Consider the following 14,872-nt stretch of genomic DNA (forward strand, 5'->3'; position numbering starts at 1 on the left):
TGGATCTGTGTCCCAAAGACAATAAGTCACAATTCCAAATATACTTAAATAAAATGCTACTCACACAGCTGTTGGTAATCAGCATAGCTGGTAAAATAATCAACTCCTTCAGGACTAAAGAAGATCATATACTATATATTAAGTACTGTCAACATTATTCTTTCTTAAGGATACATACAAAGCAAAAGGGAAAAAATATCAAATAAGGCTTAAGGAGGTGGGGCTGCAGCTGTCATGTTTGAAATGGAGATTTGAGTTTGCTCATTTAAAAAATGATGTAAATCAAATTATTGGAAATCCTTCACTATTGTTTATTCATAATATATGCTTCCTAAATGATGATGGGATCAATACATTATCTTTTCTATATTCACAAAACTTCAGGGAGTATGGATTGTCCTCATCCATGTATTGTTGATGAGCAAATCAGACTTAGAGAAGGTGAGCTGCTTGCTAGTGGCTAACTGGGGAGTGGCAGGGCCCATGTGGCCTCAGAGCCCTGTGCTGAGATGCCTCACTGTGTCCCTCTGTTGTGGCAGATCCACCATATTTCTGCATCGTCTCTGCTCTCCCATTTAGTTTGCTTCCCAACATCAAGACTATACTTGGTTCAAAATACAAATTACTTTTCTGTGGTTAGTCACCATTGCAAATGCTGACAATACCCAACATCACTTGCCACTCTTTCACAAGCAGCCTACAGAAAAAGATTAAAAATCTTTCCCAGTTTGTTTACTCTGCCTGTCCTTACTCTCTGGTGAAGTAAGAACTCACCAGGTGCAGATAGCCTGTTTTTAAGTTACAATAGGGTTTGGTTTAGAGTGAAAGGTCTAGAGTTAGACCACTTGAGTTTAAAACCTGCTCCCATAACTATTTGTGTAAAAGTAATTTAGGGCAAATTTCTTAACCTCTGTGCTTCTCAATCTCCTGACTTGTAGAAAAGATACCAGGATTAAAGTGTAATGAGTTCATATATGCTTAGAATTCTGACTAGCATAAAGTAATACTCAATAGATGCAGTCATATCTATTGTTAAAGATTAGTAAGTAGAAACTTTGAGGTCAGATAAATGTTAATATAAAATATTACCCAAACAATCCACAGCAAATGAAACCAGTAGTAATTTTTAACCAGTAGCTAAAAGTGTGGATGCTGAGGCCAGGTCACTTACCTTTAGACCTTGGCTTGATACTCACTAGCTACATGATTTGGGGTGGCTTGCTGAACTATTCTGTGCCTAAATTTTTCCATCTGAAAAATGGTGATAGTAAGAGTACTTACCTCATGGGAACAGTTCGAAGATTAAAAGCAAATTAACATTTCTAAGTGCTTAGAAAAATTCTGTCAAATCATAACAACAGCTGGGCTGGGGATTTAGCTCAGTGGTTCCATTGCCTACCTTGCAAGAGCAAGGACCTGAGTTTGATCCCCGGTACCAAAAAAAATCATACCAGCTGCTTAAGTCTTGGTTAAAATAAGCAGCAACTAAAAGGAGCAACCTATAACCACACTGATTGGGCCCCTCCTTGAAAGTGTGGGTTTTCTAACCATCTTTTTCATGTGAGTGGCCACTGCAGTTTTGCCAGGTGTTACAAAGCCAGACTTGTTGACAATGTTTGAAAATGTTTTCACCTCAAGTTTTACAAACATCACATTTTGCTAATCTTTGGAGTAAAGTCCTCAGTGGCTGAGTAGGTCATACCTAAAGATAAAAAGCAATACATCCTAAGAAGTAAAAAAGAGATTTACACTTGGATGGGTTCTCTGACTATGAAAAAAATTCTTATATCCCACCATAAGCCAAACATTATACTTTGAGAAATTTGGGTCTACATTAACTTCTTCTGACAGTGTGCAAACTCTTTGCCATACTGAGAAACATGGAAGCAGGACAGCAGCACCTACAGCTACCCTAATGGACATCCCAACCCTGGTGGGGTCCCCTAACACCCCAGAGACAGCATCCTTTGGTAATACATAAAGGCAGTTAAATGCCCCCACGGATTGAGCATTTGTATGAGCACCTCTCCAAGACACAGAGAGAAGCATTTTGTGGTACAAAGAGCCTAGTCTTTGGAGTTAGTCAGAGCTGGAAGAAATTCTGCTCCATCAATCACCAGCCATGCAAATTCGAACAATTTACTCTGACCTGCTTAGTCTCAATTTTCCTAACTTTAAAATAAGAATAACAATCTCTACTTACAAAATCATTTTGATTTTTTTGTACAAGAATTTGCTGTATTACATCTGATACAGCAACTGAAGCATAGATTGTGCTTCACCCAACAACAGTAGGTGCTACTTAGTGTGTACTTGCTATCCATAAAATCTTTTCTTTTGTCTCCATGAGGTCATAGAAGATAAGTGTGACTAACCCTTTTTGTGTATGGATGAGGAAACTTAAGTTTGGTAAGATTAAATAACTTGTCCAAAGTTAGAGGTATAGGAACTTGAACCTGAATCTTTTATGTCAGCTTCCTCTCTCCACCTTCTCTATTCTATTCTAATTCCTTTAGAGCTTCCAATGTGAACATATGACACTGGAGACCACACATTCTTAAAGAAAATACATAGATTTCAATTCTAGTTCTCCATAAACTTCAACCAGCTTACTTGTTCATCCTCAGGACTTTCATGAAACATAAGGCATCTAATTGTAAACAGATCAGAGTTGGGCCTGATTGATACAGTTTGACACAGTTGATCTTCAGATAAGGATGCATTTGGGGGATGACTTTCAGCTCATCTTATCTTGTGGTTTTGAAATAATCTACTTTGAAAATGGCAGACTGAGTTTTACTGTACACAACCGATTTGGGGGGGAATCACATTGGCTTAAACTGCAAACTCTTATTAAAGCTCTAAAAGATGATCATCTATGATGTTTTCACTCATATTCTCCTTGAATAAAGTCCCTAAACAGCCCCCAACAGCTCCCTCGGCATATTGGCCCCTTTTTGATTTCTAATTGCTTCTTTTTCTATTAGTAAACCTAGGGTAAGCTAATGGGCCTCCACATTTAGAGCCCAATACTCCTAACCATTCACTGAAGCATTGGCTTATACTCACTATAGCTTAACAAGAGTGGCTCATTCAAGCAGGGAATCCTCCTAAGTAGTGGACTACAACTACTCTACCTTAGGAATGAGATAAGCAAATTATACAGCAGCAAATTATTTCCATACCATGGGCAATGCTCCCTAGTTGGCTTTAGGATCCCAGACTTTTTTCTACCAGAATTAAAATGTCATCCACAGAACATACACTTGCATATGTGTGATTCTGTGATTTTTTAAATTTCTGATTTTAGGAATACTTTGTGAAGAAATGAGACTAGTTCCTTCTTAAAGAATTGAGGATGTTTATCCTCTCACTTTGGAGATAGGTAGATTTTGTTGCCATTTAATACAGACAGTCTTAGGAATGGTAGATGTATCGCTAAATATGAATCACCACCTGCTATTCTAATAGTCTACCACCTGTGTCTTCATTAACTAGATCCAGTATATCAATACAAACTCAATGTGTATTTCCCAGCAGCTACCAGCAATCCTATTCAAAATTGCTTCAGGTCAACTCCCATTTGCTTGCTCTTCTCTTTTCTCTTTCTTGTGTTTACAGCATGCTGAATGTTGACTGCATGCTATGGCTTCTGTTCTGCTTTTGCACCTATGGTTCTATGGCCCAGATATAGATTTTTTTCCTATGGTAGATACATGCCTATAGCATATCTCCTTAACATTTGCTTTTCACTTACATTTGGGTAGCTTCTTACTGAAAACACCAACATTTTCTACCCAAGTGCTTTTGCAGGCTAAAGGAGCATGCTGAGCTTTTCAGCTGTCCATGGTAGGTATCCATGGTAGGCAGAAGTCCCAGGAAGTAAACACCACTGTGAGAAAAGTCACCAACCTTGAGTGGAAATTAGAGGATGGATCCCCCACCCTCCTTGCCTCTAGAATGAAGTGATTCTCAGTCTTCTAAAGTCAGTCCTCCCCCTACTGATACTTCCTGGAATCCCCTCCCCACCCTGAAAGCAAACTAATCCTACTTAAGCTCAGATCCTACTTAGGATCTTCTTCTCAGGGTATCATACCTACAATTCCAGTTTTACACATGAGCCTCCTCCATTACTGAGTATCTGCCTCCTAAGGCCTAGAACGAGCTACACAGCCACTAAGTCCTCCTATAGTTTCCTGAGAAATGTTACAGTCAAATCTGATTTTTACCCAAGTTCCTCTAGGCAAAGGGGCTTCAGATATTGCAGTTAACTAAATTTATGTGCAGTTTCATTATTTATGCAAGTGAATATGTTAAGTAGACTGTGGAGAATTTTCCCAAAAATACTTGGCTTTCATTTTTCTGAGCACAAGTCTCAGCAGAAAGGCACAGGTATAAACTGTTCATGGCCAATTCTCCTAGCAGCTGTGGAATATGTGTACTGCTTAGAAAGGAGGATCTAAGTGGGGCTTCAACAAACTACTACTGCACTCCTGCATTTCCCTAAGATATATAACATACTGTTAGCAGCAGAATTCTATAGTCATTTCTGCTATGGTAATTAGGAAAAAAAATCCGTCAGTGTTTTTTCTGCTTCTTGATCAATTGGTAATATAAAATTTACCAGTAATCCTCCCTCACCAGTTCATAAGGGTGTGCCTTCATGTTGAGCCTAATGATCATAGCTTGTATCATACCTTATACAAGCATCTCTCCCTCTGGTATCCTCTATAACTCACTGTTAATGTATGAATTTGTTCTCAGATATCATTTATTCAGTATATGTGCATTAAGAGAAGTTTTGGATTGAATAGGCAATTCCACTACCTGATGGGTTTATGTGAATCCCACTAGCCTTTTTTAGACTGTTTATATATTATACAGCAACATATTTTGGGTCTAGGAACTAAAATATTGGATCTATTTTATTTCCTTTCTGAAAAGTCATTTTCTAGTAACCTTCTCTTCCAGTTCCATGCCTTCTCTATGCTAAAGACTAAGTGAACAGAATGGGATAGTAGGAGAATTCTGAATTAAGAATTAGGAAGCCTGAAATGAGTTCTGATTACAACTTGCTATTTGCATAACCATGAGCAAGTCACTTTTATGTTGGACCTCAGTTTCAAATATTTACACAATTTGTTCAAAATATCTTCCCTGGCTCTCTCACAGGGCCACTGTATGATCACATGTGAAAACATACTAAAGGGCTTTGTGAAACACTGCCTAATGGTAAATCATTAATATCATTATTACTGTAATTATTAGTGTTTTATCTTTGACTGTCTGGAGTCTTATAATTGGTAAATGGAGCCCAAAGAGTCACCTGTGTGAATCTCTGTGAAATCCAGAGCAGTGACTTTACCTTCCCTTCAGCATCATCTGTTATCATTCACTAGCCATTTTCCTCTATATCTAACATCTAAATAATTCCTTTGGGGTTATAGAGGCAGAGATATTCCAGGGTATACAGGAGCCAAACTAAGGAATGGACAATGGTAGTGTTTGATGAAATGATTTTCTACATTCCAAGCATCTAAGGTCTTCCTTTCCTGGTTAAATTACCAAAATTTATCCAGGATTAGCTTTCCAGAGAAACAGGGTCATACTCCTGTGCCAATGAAGATTATTTCATATCCACTACAGTCAATCATTTCATTAAAATATTTATTTCATTTATTGATTTTAATAAACAAGTTAACTTTTCTTTCAGAGCTTTTCTAGAATCTTTCAGTCCTGTCATATCTGACATGTGGAGCATTTTGCACTCAAGAAGATATGGATGTTACCTTATTGAAGGTATCATAATGTACTGTGGAGGAAAGAAGGCTGCTGAAAGTTTTCCTTAATAGCTAATGTGTGAGCTATTTGCAAAATTATTGAAGCAACTCAGCACACTTTTATTTGAATATAGAGTAGCAGAGCTACTGTGTTTATTTATAACTCAAATATTTATTGTCCACATTTTGTGTACAGGAGGCCTTGACCTAGATAAAACAATGTGATCCCTATCTTGAAAGCAATACAATCTGGGAAATGAGGCTGGGATAATGTAACCTGGAGAGGGAGGTGAGCAGTGCTGAAGGTGTAGCAAGGAAGCCCCAGAATACCAGATTATTAGGCTGGTGTTTTGACACACAGTGGGTTTCTGGAATCTTAGAAGGACAGAATAATATTAAAAAATATGCAGCATACTATCTGGTTTTGGAAGCAATCAGATTAAATAAAGGGGTTTATTTCTATTACTGAGGTCCTGTAAAACCTTCCCACTCAAAGTGTGCTATGAGCCAGCAGCATCAGCATTTCTTGAGGTTGTTAGTCATGCAGGATTTTAGTCCTCACTTCAGAGTTACTGAATTCAAATTCTCATTTTGAAGTGATCTCCTAGCAATTTCATATTATGCTTGATAAGGATTCTGCTAAATAATACAAAAAGTATAAATGAGGATTTCTTCTTTAAGATGAGGCCACAGAACTATTGGGAACTTAATATTTATGTGAACCAGTTCTATAACAATGGTTCTGCTTCTAGCATCTCTGCTTCTAAAATGGGGGTTATTTGATATCTTTCTGAAAGCTTTTCTTTACCCAAGGCTCTGTGTTCCAATTCTTACCCAAGACAGAAGTGCTCATCAACCTGCTGTAATTCAGCATCAGTGCACACCTGCCCTAATCTGGTCCCCGTTCTGGGTCTGGCTGGGCCTCTGCCTTGTTTCTCTGCATTTGAATCTTAGTCTTAAAAAATGAATTTACCTTACCAGTACTGCCATCCCCAGCTGCTCTGCTAAAAGTCTGAAGTTTAGCTTGATTCCACAGACCATGAAAGATCAAAACTACTTTCTGTTTAAAAAGATTCCATATACTTCCTGGATTTTTAAGGGTCACCTGCTTAGAGAGTCCTCATTGCAATACTTCCCAATGCTCTTATTACCTTTCCTAGACATTCAATACAAATTAAACCTTCCTTTTATTGTGACCTATTGTGCCCTTGCCTTGCATCACCATGTATTAAGCACTTAACAGTTTGCCGTTAAAAACTGATGAAAGAAGGATTTTTTTGCGTTGTTGTTGTTTGTGTTTTATTTTCCCCAAACATGGCTATGTAACCTCTTACTAGACTACCCTTTAGTTTGGAACTATGAACTCTGGGAAAAAGACAAAAGCAACTACCTGAAGTCTCTGGAGAGTGAACAAAACAAGCGAATTTTAGACTATGGACAAAAGAAAGTGTCACAGTTGAATTTTCTGTTTTGACAGCTTTAGATTGAGGGAAGGCTATATACAGCACAGCGGGAGTAACAAAGCTCTGATAGAAAGCTTGGAATTTTCCTGACCTGAAGAACAAGATGACAGAGTTCGGGATAATCATAATTGCTGGAAAAGTATGGGAGAGTACTGGAAAAGAAAACACAGGAGAGATGGAGTCTTGAATTATTTGTGTAAACTATTTTTAGGTCTAAGACTGCTGCCTGCACCACTTGTACACAGGGCAAACTCTGATGATATAAAAACCTACCTGAGATTTAAACTGTCACCCCAAGAAACAGAGTTTTTATTTTCAGTTTAATTATCTTCTAAAACAAAGTAGCAACACTTTTGAGAAGAATGTAACAGAATTAAGAGTCTTTATAGTGTAGCATTTACAATGACCAGGATACAAGTCAAAATTACTCGACATTTGAGGGACTAGGAAAGTTAACTCATTGCCCAAAGAAAATAAAGCCAACAAAGAAAAACCCAAGCTGATGTAAATGTTGGAAATAGCAAATAGGAACTTTAAAACAGCTGTTGTAACTATGTTCAGTGAAGTAAAGAAAGACATGTTCAGCAATATATAAAAACTATAAAAAAAAATGCCAAACAGAAAATCTTGAACTGAAATGGAAATATCTAAAATAAAAATTTACTAGATAGGCTTAAACATCAGAATGGAGATGACATTAAGTTGAAAATGGATCAGTAAAAATTATTCTGTCTGAAGAACAGACAAAAATGTTGTAAGAACATAACAATAGATAAAGAAAATGTGGTGTATATATACACATGGAAGTACTACTTAGCCATAAAAAAGATAAATTTAAGTCATCTGTTGGAAGATAGCTACATCTTGAGTCCATATTGCTAAGTGAAATAAATCAGACACACAAAGTTAAATATTGCATAATTTCTTTTATATGAGAAACCCAAAGTGTAAATAAAGAACAAAATAAAAGAAAGATGATAGGAAACAGATAAACTCTGTGGATATGGGAAGGGGATCTGGGGATAGGAGGAGACAGGAAGGAGGGCCAAAAAAGGGGAAGTGAAAACATCAAGATGCAATACATATATGTACCAATATTCCATGATGAATATATTCACTATTTATCATAAATATATACTAATATTTTTTAAATAAAAAGAACAACAATAAGTAACCCTTAAACCAAAGAACCCATGTAATGATATAGAAAAGACAAACATATATTTAAGTAGGGTCTTAAAAGACAAAGAGAGAGAAAATAAAGCAGAAAACTTTTTAAGTAATAATGGCTGAAATTAGTTAATTTGATGAGATAAATTTACAGATGCAAGAAGCTCAGTTAACCTTAAATATGAAGAATAAGAAAAAACCTAAGCAAACTCAAATTTATGAAAACTGAAGATAAAAAGAAAAAATTCTAATTGCTTATTTTTGTCTTTGTGTCAATTATTTCTTGTTCAACGTTCTCTTAGGCAAATGCATATTTATAATTGTATATCTTTCATTATAATCTTTTTTCATTATGGAGTGTTTATACTTTGGAAATCTGTTTTGTCAAGTATTAGTCTAGCTATCTAGTCTTGTGCTCATGACTGGCATGGTACATATCTTTTTCATCTATTTGCTTTTAACCTATGCCTTTATATTCAAAGTGTTTCTCTTCTGGACAGCGTATATTCAGAACTTACTTATTTTATTCTAGTCTGTCAGATTCCTCCTTTAATTACAATGCTAGTTCTGTTAATATTTAATGTAATTATTTTTATATTTCAGACTAAAGGGAGAACTTAGTTGTCTAATTTCTCCTTATTCAGGTTTTTAGCCATTTCTTAAATTTTGCCCAACCCTGCATTTCTGTCCTTCAAAAAACCCTTGTTTCTGTTTAAAGGTTTTTCTGATACTCTTCAGTGGAAATTGACTCATATTGCTATCAGAATCTCTTTCTAAAAGCACTTAAGAGTTAGTTTCCTGGATTTGGTAAATTAGTTTCCACTATTCTGCCTGCTTTCCTTGTTCCAAATAAGTATCAGTGTTTACAACAAATATTTATTATATGCATATTTTACATCAGATACTATTTCAGATGATATTATTATACCAAAGACAAAGGCTCTAACCACCTGACGCTTAAATTATAGTAGAGAAAGACAGATAACAAAACTATAAGACTGAACTATATTAAATAGTACACAGAGAAATAATCAGGCAGGGTAATCAAGCTAGGGAATAGAGATTTGGGGTGCTCTTTTATACAGGCTGGACAGGAAGGTCTCTGATGAGGTGATTTTCATCTGCCTCACTTTCTATTTTCTTTAACATTTTGGGTTTTAACTATTAAATATTATTTCTTTGTAGTCATTTTACTGAGATTTTAGAAGAACAAAGGTAAACACACATATTGATATATTGAGTCTACTAAGATTACCTGAAATTCAAATTGTATTTTCTACATTTTCTCCTTGTTATTTTCTAGGTTCATGCAACTAAACAGGTTTACAAAAAAAATATCTGTAGTCCTACCTGGACTCAGCTTCAAACAAAGTCTGATATTAAAAGGTTTTCTAATCCCCAAAGATCCTGCTAGGAACACTCAAATTCTTTTACTAAATATTAATATAAAAGTACCCAATATCTCCTTCTAATACAATTTATTTAACATTTTGAGATCAGTTTTCTGATAATACTAGCCATTTTTTTATATCTTCTTAATCTTATGAACAACTCTGTATAGAAAATTTGCATTCAGTCTTCCTAGCACTGTTATCTAGCTGTCTAAATGCAGAGAAGCCAAGGTTCTGTTATGGAGCTTAATTTTTTTTCTCCCAGTATTTAGCATTTAAATTTCTAGGGTGTCTGGTTTATTCCCATTACCTTCTCACTTTAGGACTCCTGTAGAAATGGATTTTGTTTAGCAAATACTCATTATTTTTAGCTATTTCCTGAGGGTCATTAACTTACCATGAAGAGGGCACATTAAAATTATATATAAATCAATGGCAGAATTATTAATTGCACAATAATGGAATGTCGGAGTTTCGTAGCTTGAAGACAACCTAATATGGAAGTTAACAGCAAGGGAGCCATGAAATCTTAGGTCTCCCTATTCTTGGAGAGGAAAAAAAACTATTAAAGCCACAGCTTCAAAGAGTTACAATTGCATTGTTTTCTCTCTGTGGTAAAACATATCTCTCTAAAAATCATCTTTAAAGTAAATGGACACTACATCATAGACTTTGGTTATTGATGGTGAACTATATTTGTTTTAGTACAGTGAATGCCTTGCTTAATGCCAGTATATCCTTTGCTTGTTTATTAAAAAGACATGATATGGGCAGACAGACAGCCACCAGCTTCCACACTACAAAGACACAGAGGGCACTGGACCACCAGACCACGGTACTGAGTCTCACTGCTCCTGGCCCAGAGGTAGGGGCTTCTGAGCTGCTGTCCCACTGCTCCTGGTCCAGAGGAAGGGGCTTCCTGGCCACCATCCATCCCGCTGCTCCCAGCCCAGAGGAAAGGGCTTTTGGGCCACCTTCTGTCCCACCACCCCTGGCCCAGTGGAAGGGGCTTCCAGGCCACCATCCCTCCCACCACTCCCGGCCCAGAGGTAGGGGCTTCTGAGCTGCCATCCCACTGCTCCTGGACCAGAGGAAGGGGCTTCCCAGCCACCATCCCTCCCACTGCTCCCAGCCCACAGGAAAGAGCTTTTGGGCCACCATCCCTACCGCTGCTCCCAGCCCCTGTCCCACCTCACCCAGCTCAGAGGAGATAATCCGAGCAGGAGCCAACAGCCCCCCACCAGTTGAAATGAGAAAACACATAAATAAGTCTCAAAATCAGACTTCCAGATCACCGACAGCAACCCCAAAGGGAAATGAGATGGAACACTCTGATACTCAACCACCTGGACCCACTCAACTGGCAACAAAAGGGGATCTGGAAAAAATGAAATCAGAAATAATTTCTCAGATAACAGGAGAAATTGTGCCCCTAGTGCAAGACATGATTAATAAATCTAGAGAGGAGCTGAGGAACATGATGGAATCCCAACATAGGAATCAAATGGAATCCATAAAACAGATGCAAATAGATTTCCAGTACATGAAAAACTCCATTAAAAGTCTACACAGCAGAATGAGCCAATGTGAGGACAGAATTTCAGATATAGAAGATAAGATTGCAATTAATGACCAGGAAAAGAAAAATTGCTTAAAAATTATGAGGGAACATGAGAAATCAATCCAGCAGCTGCTGGATGATGCAAAGAAGAATAACATAAGACTGATTGGGCTCAATGAAGAAACAGGAGAGAGTGCAGATGACATAAAAAATTCTCTTCACAGAAATAATGGCAGAAAACTTCCCAAGCAGGGGAAAAGAGCTTGACATACAGATAAGTGAGGCATATAGGACTCCAAATAGCCTTGATAAAAAAAAAACTACACATAGGCATATAATTGTTAAGATTCCAGAAACACAACAGAAGAACAAAGTTCCACAAGCAGTTAGAGAAAAGAAACAAATCACATACAAAGGAAAGCCCATCAGAATCACAGCACACTTCTCAACACAAACCATCAAGGCAAGAAGAGCTTGGAGTGACATATTCCAAGCCCTAAAAGAAAACAGCCTCCAACCCAGATTGATGTACCCTGCAAAACTATCTTTCAAGATTGATGGAGTAATGAGACACTTTCATGACAAACAGCACCTTAGGAACTTCATGAATATCAAACCAGCACTCCAAAGAATTTTACACAATATCCTAGGAACAGATATTGAGGATCACAACTGCAGGAAGGAAAGCAGAATGAACCCATCTAGCATGACAAGAAATTAAATGTAAAGGGGGAGAACTCAACAAAAAGAAAAAGTCATGGCAATGACAAGTCAATACGTTTCAGTTATAACCATCAATGTTAATGGTCTCAATTCACCAATCAAATGAAACAGACTGGCAGAATGGGTCAAGAAGCAAAATCCAACAATATGCTGCATACAAGAAACACACTTCACTCAAAAGGAAACGCATAGACTGAAAATTAAAGGGTGGAAAACAATACTCCATGTGACAGGAACCCCCAAAAAAGCAGGAGTAGCTATCCTCTTTGCAGATCAAGTAGATTTCAAACCAACACTGATTAAGAGAGATGAAGAAGGACACTACATCCTTGTAAAGGAAACAATCCAAGAGGAAGAGATGACAATCATAAATATCTATGCACCAAACACTGCTGCACCCAACTATATAAAAGAAATACTAACGGACATGAAAAGTCATATATGCATTAAAACAATTGTACTGGGGGACCTCAACACCCCCGGCACAAATAGATAGATCAACTAGACTAAAAATAAGTAATGAAATATGAGAACTCAATCGAACTCTTGAACAAATGAATTTAACAGATGTTTACAGAGTGTTCGACCCCACAAAATCAGAATACACATTCTTCTCAGGTGCACATGGGTCATTCTCCAAAATAGACCACATACTCACACATAGAACATGTTTAAGTAAGTGCAAAGGAGTTGAAGTTATCCCCTGTATATTATCAGACCATAATGCAATGAAATTGGAGATCCATAGTAAAAGAAACTCAAAAAGTTTCATAAAAATGTGGAAATTGAACAACACACTTCTGAATAACCAATGGGTCACAGAGGAAATTAAAGAAGAAATCAGACAGTTCCTTCAATTAAATGACAATGGCAATACAACATATCAGAATCTATGGGACACAATGAAAGCAGTCTTATGAGGGAAATTCATATCAGTGAATACACATATTAGGAAAACAGAACGAGCCCAATTAAACAACCTCATGCTGAACCTCAAGCTTCTAGGAAAGGAAGAGCAGGACAACCCCAAAGCTCATACAAGGGAGGAAATTATAAAGATCAGAGGAGAAATCAATGCAATGGAGACTAAGAGAATGATACAAAAAATCAATGAAGCCAAGAGTTGGTTCTTTGAAAGAATCAACAAAATTGACAAACCTTTAACCAACTTTGTCAGAAAAAGGAAAGAAAAGGCCCAAATTCATGCAATTAGGAATGAAAAGGGTGAAATGACAACAGACCCAGCAGAAATCCAGAGGATCATCAATACCTATTTCCAGAACCTATATGCCAATAAGATGGACAACACAGAAGAAATGGATAGATTCCTAGATACATATGAATTACCAAAGTTGAAGGAAGAAGTCCTAAAAATACTGAACAACCCAATATCAACCAATGAAATTGAAAATGTAATTAAAAACTTATCAACTAAGAAAAGCCTGGGCCCTGATGGCTTCACTGCTGATTTCTACAAGACATTTAGAGAGGAACTGCTACCACTACTGTTTAAACTCTTCAATGAAATTGAAAGTGAAGCAATACTCCCAAATTCATTCCTGGAAGCAAGCATCACCTTGATCCCCAAAGCAGAGAAAGACCCAACTGAAAAGGAGAACTATAGGCCAATCTCACTAATGAACATACATGCAAATATCCTCAATAAGATGATGGCAAACAGAATGCAGAAGATCATCACGAAGATCATACACCCTGATCAAGTGGGATTCATCTCAGGGATGCAGGGATGGTTCAATACATGCAAATCAATCAATGTAATACACTATATCAATAGAGCCAAGGACAAAAACCATATGATTATCTCCATAGATGCAGAAAAAGCATTTGACAAAATCCAACATGCATTTATGATAAAAAAAAAACCCTACAAAAAATTGGAAGAGATGGTCTCTACCTCAAACTGATAGAAACCATCTATGAAAATCCAATAGCCAGTATCATACTAAATGGTCAAAAACTGAAATCCTTCACATTAAAATCGGGAACAAGACAAGGATGTCCATTATCACCACTCTTATTCAGTATAGTTCTGGAAACATTAGCCATGGCAATTAGACAAGAGAAAGAAATAAAAGGAATAAAGATATTAAATGAAGAAGTCAAATTGTCATTATTTGCAGATGACATAATACTCTATATAGAAGACCCTAACAATTCCACCAAAAGTCTTCTGGACTTAATAACCAAATTCAGTCAAGTAGCTGGTTACAAGGTCAATACACAAAAATCAATAGCTTTCCTCTACAAAATGGCAGACTTACTGAGAGAGAAATAGGGCAAATAATTCCTTTCACAATAGCATCCAAAAAACTGAAATACCTAGGAATCAACCTAACGAAAGAAATCAAAGACCTCTTCTCTGAAAACTATGGCACTCCAAAAAGAGAGATTGAAGATGATATCAGAAAATGGACAGACATCCCTGGCTCCTGGGTAGGAAGGATTAATATAGTGAAAATGGTCATACTTCCAAAACTGCTATATAGATTTAATGCAATTCCAATTGAGATCCCAGCAGCATACTTCATAGACCTCGAGAATACAATCCAAAAATTCATTTGGAACAAGAAGAGACCCAGAATAGCAAAAGCAATTCTAGGTAACAGAGACATGGCAGGGGCTATCACAATCCCCAACCTGCAACTATACTACAAAGATCCTGTGATAAAAACAGCATGGTACTGGCAAAGAAAGAGACTTGAGGACCAGTGGAATAGATTTGAAGATGCAGAAACAATGCCAGACACACTCAGCCATCTCATC

Source organism: Heterocephalus glaber, unplaced genomic scaffold (genome assembly GCF_053883595.1).
Source record: "Heterocephalus glaber isolate CG9 unplaced genomic scaffold, H.glaber_assembly_v1.0 deba00001429, whole genome shotgun sequence".
In the NCBI taxonomy this organism is placed as follows: Eukaryota; Metazoa; Chordata; class Mammalia; order Rodentia; family Bathyergidae; genus Heterocephalus; species Heterocephalus glaber.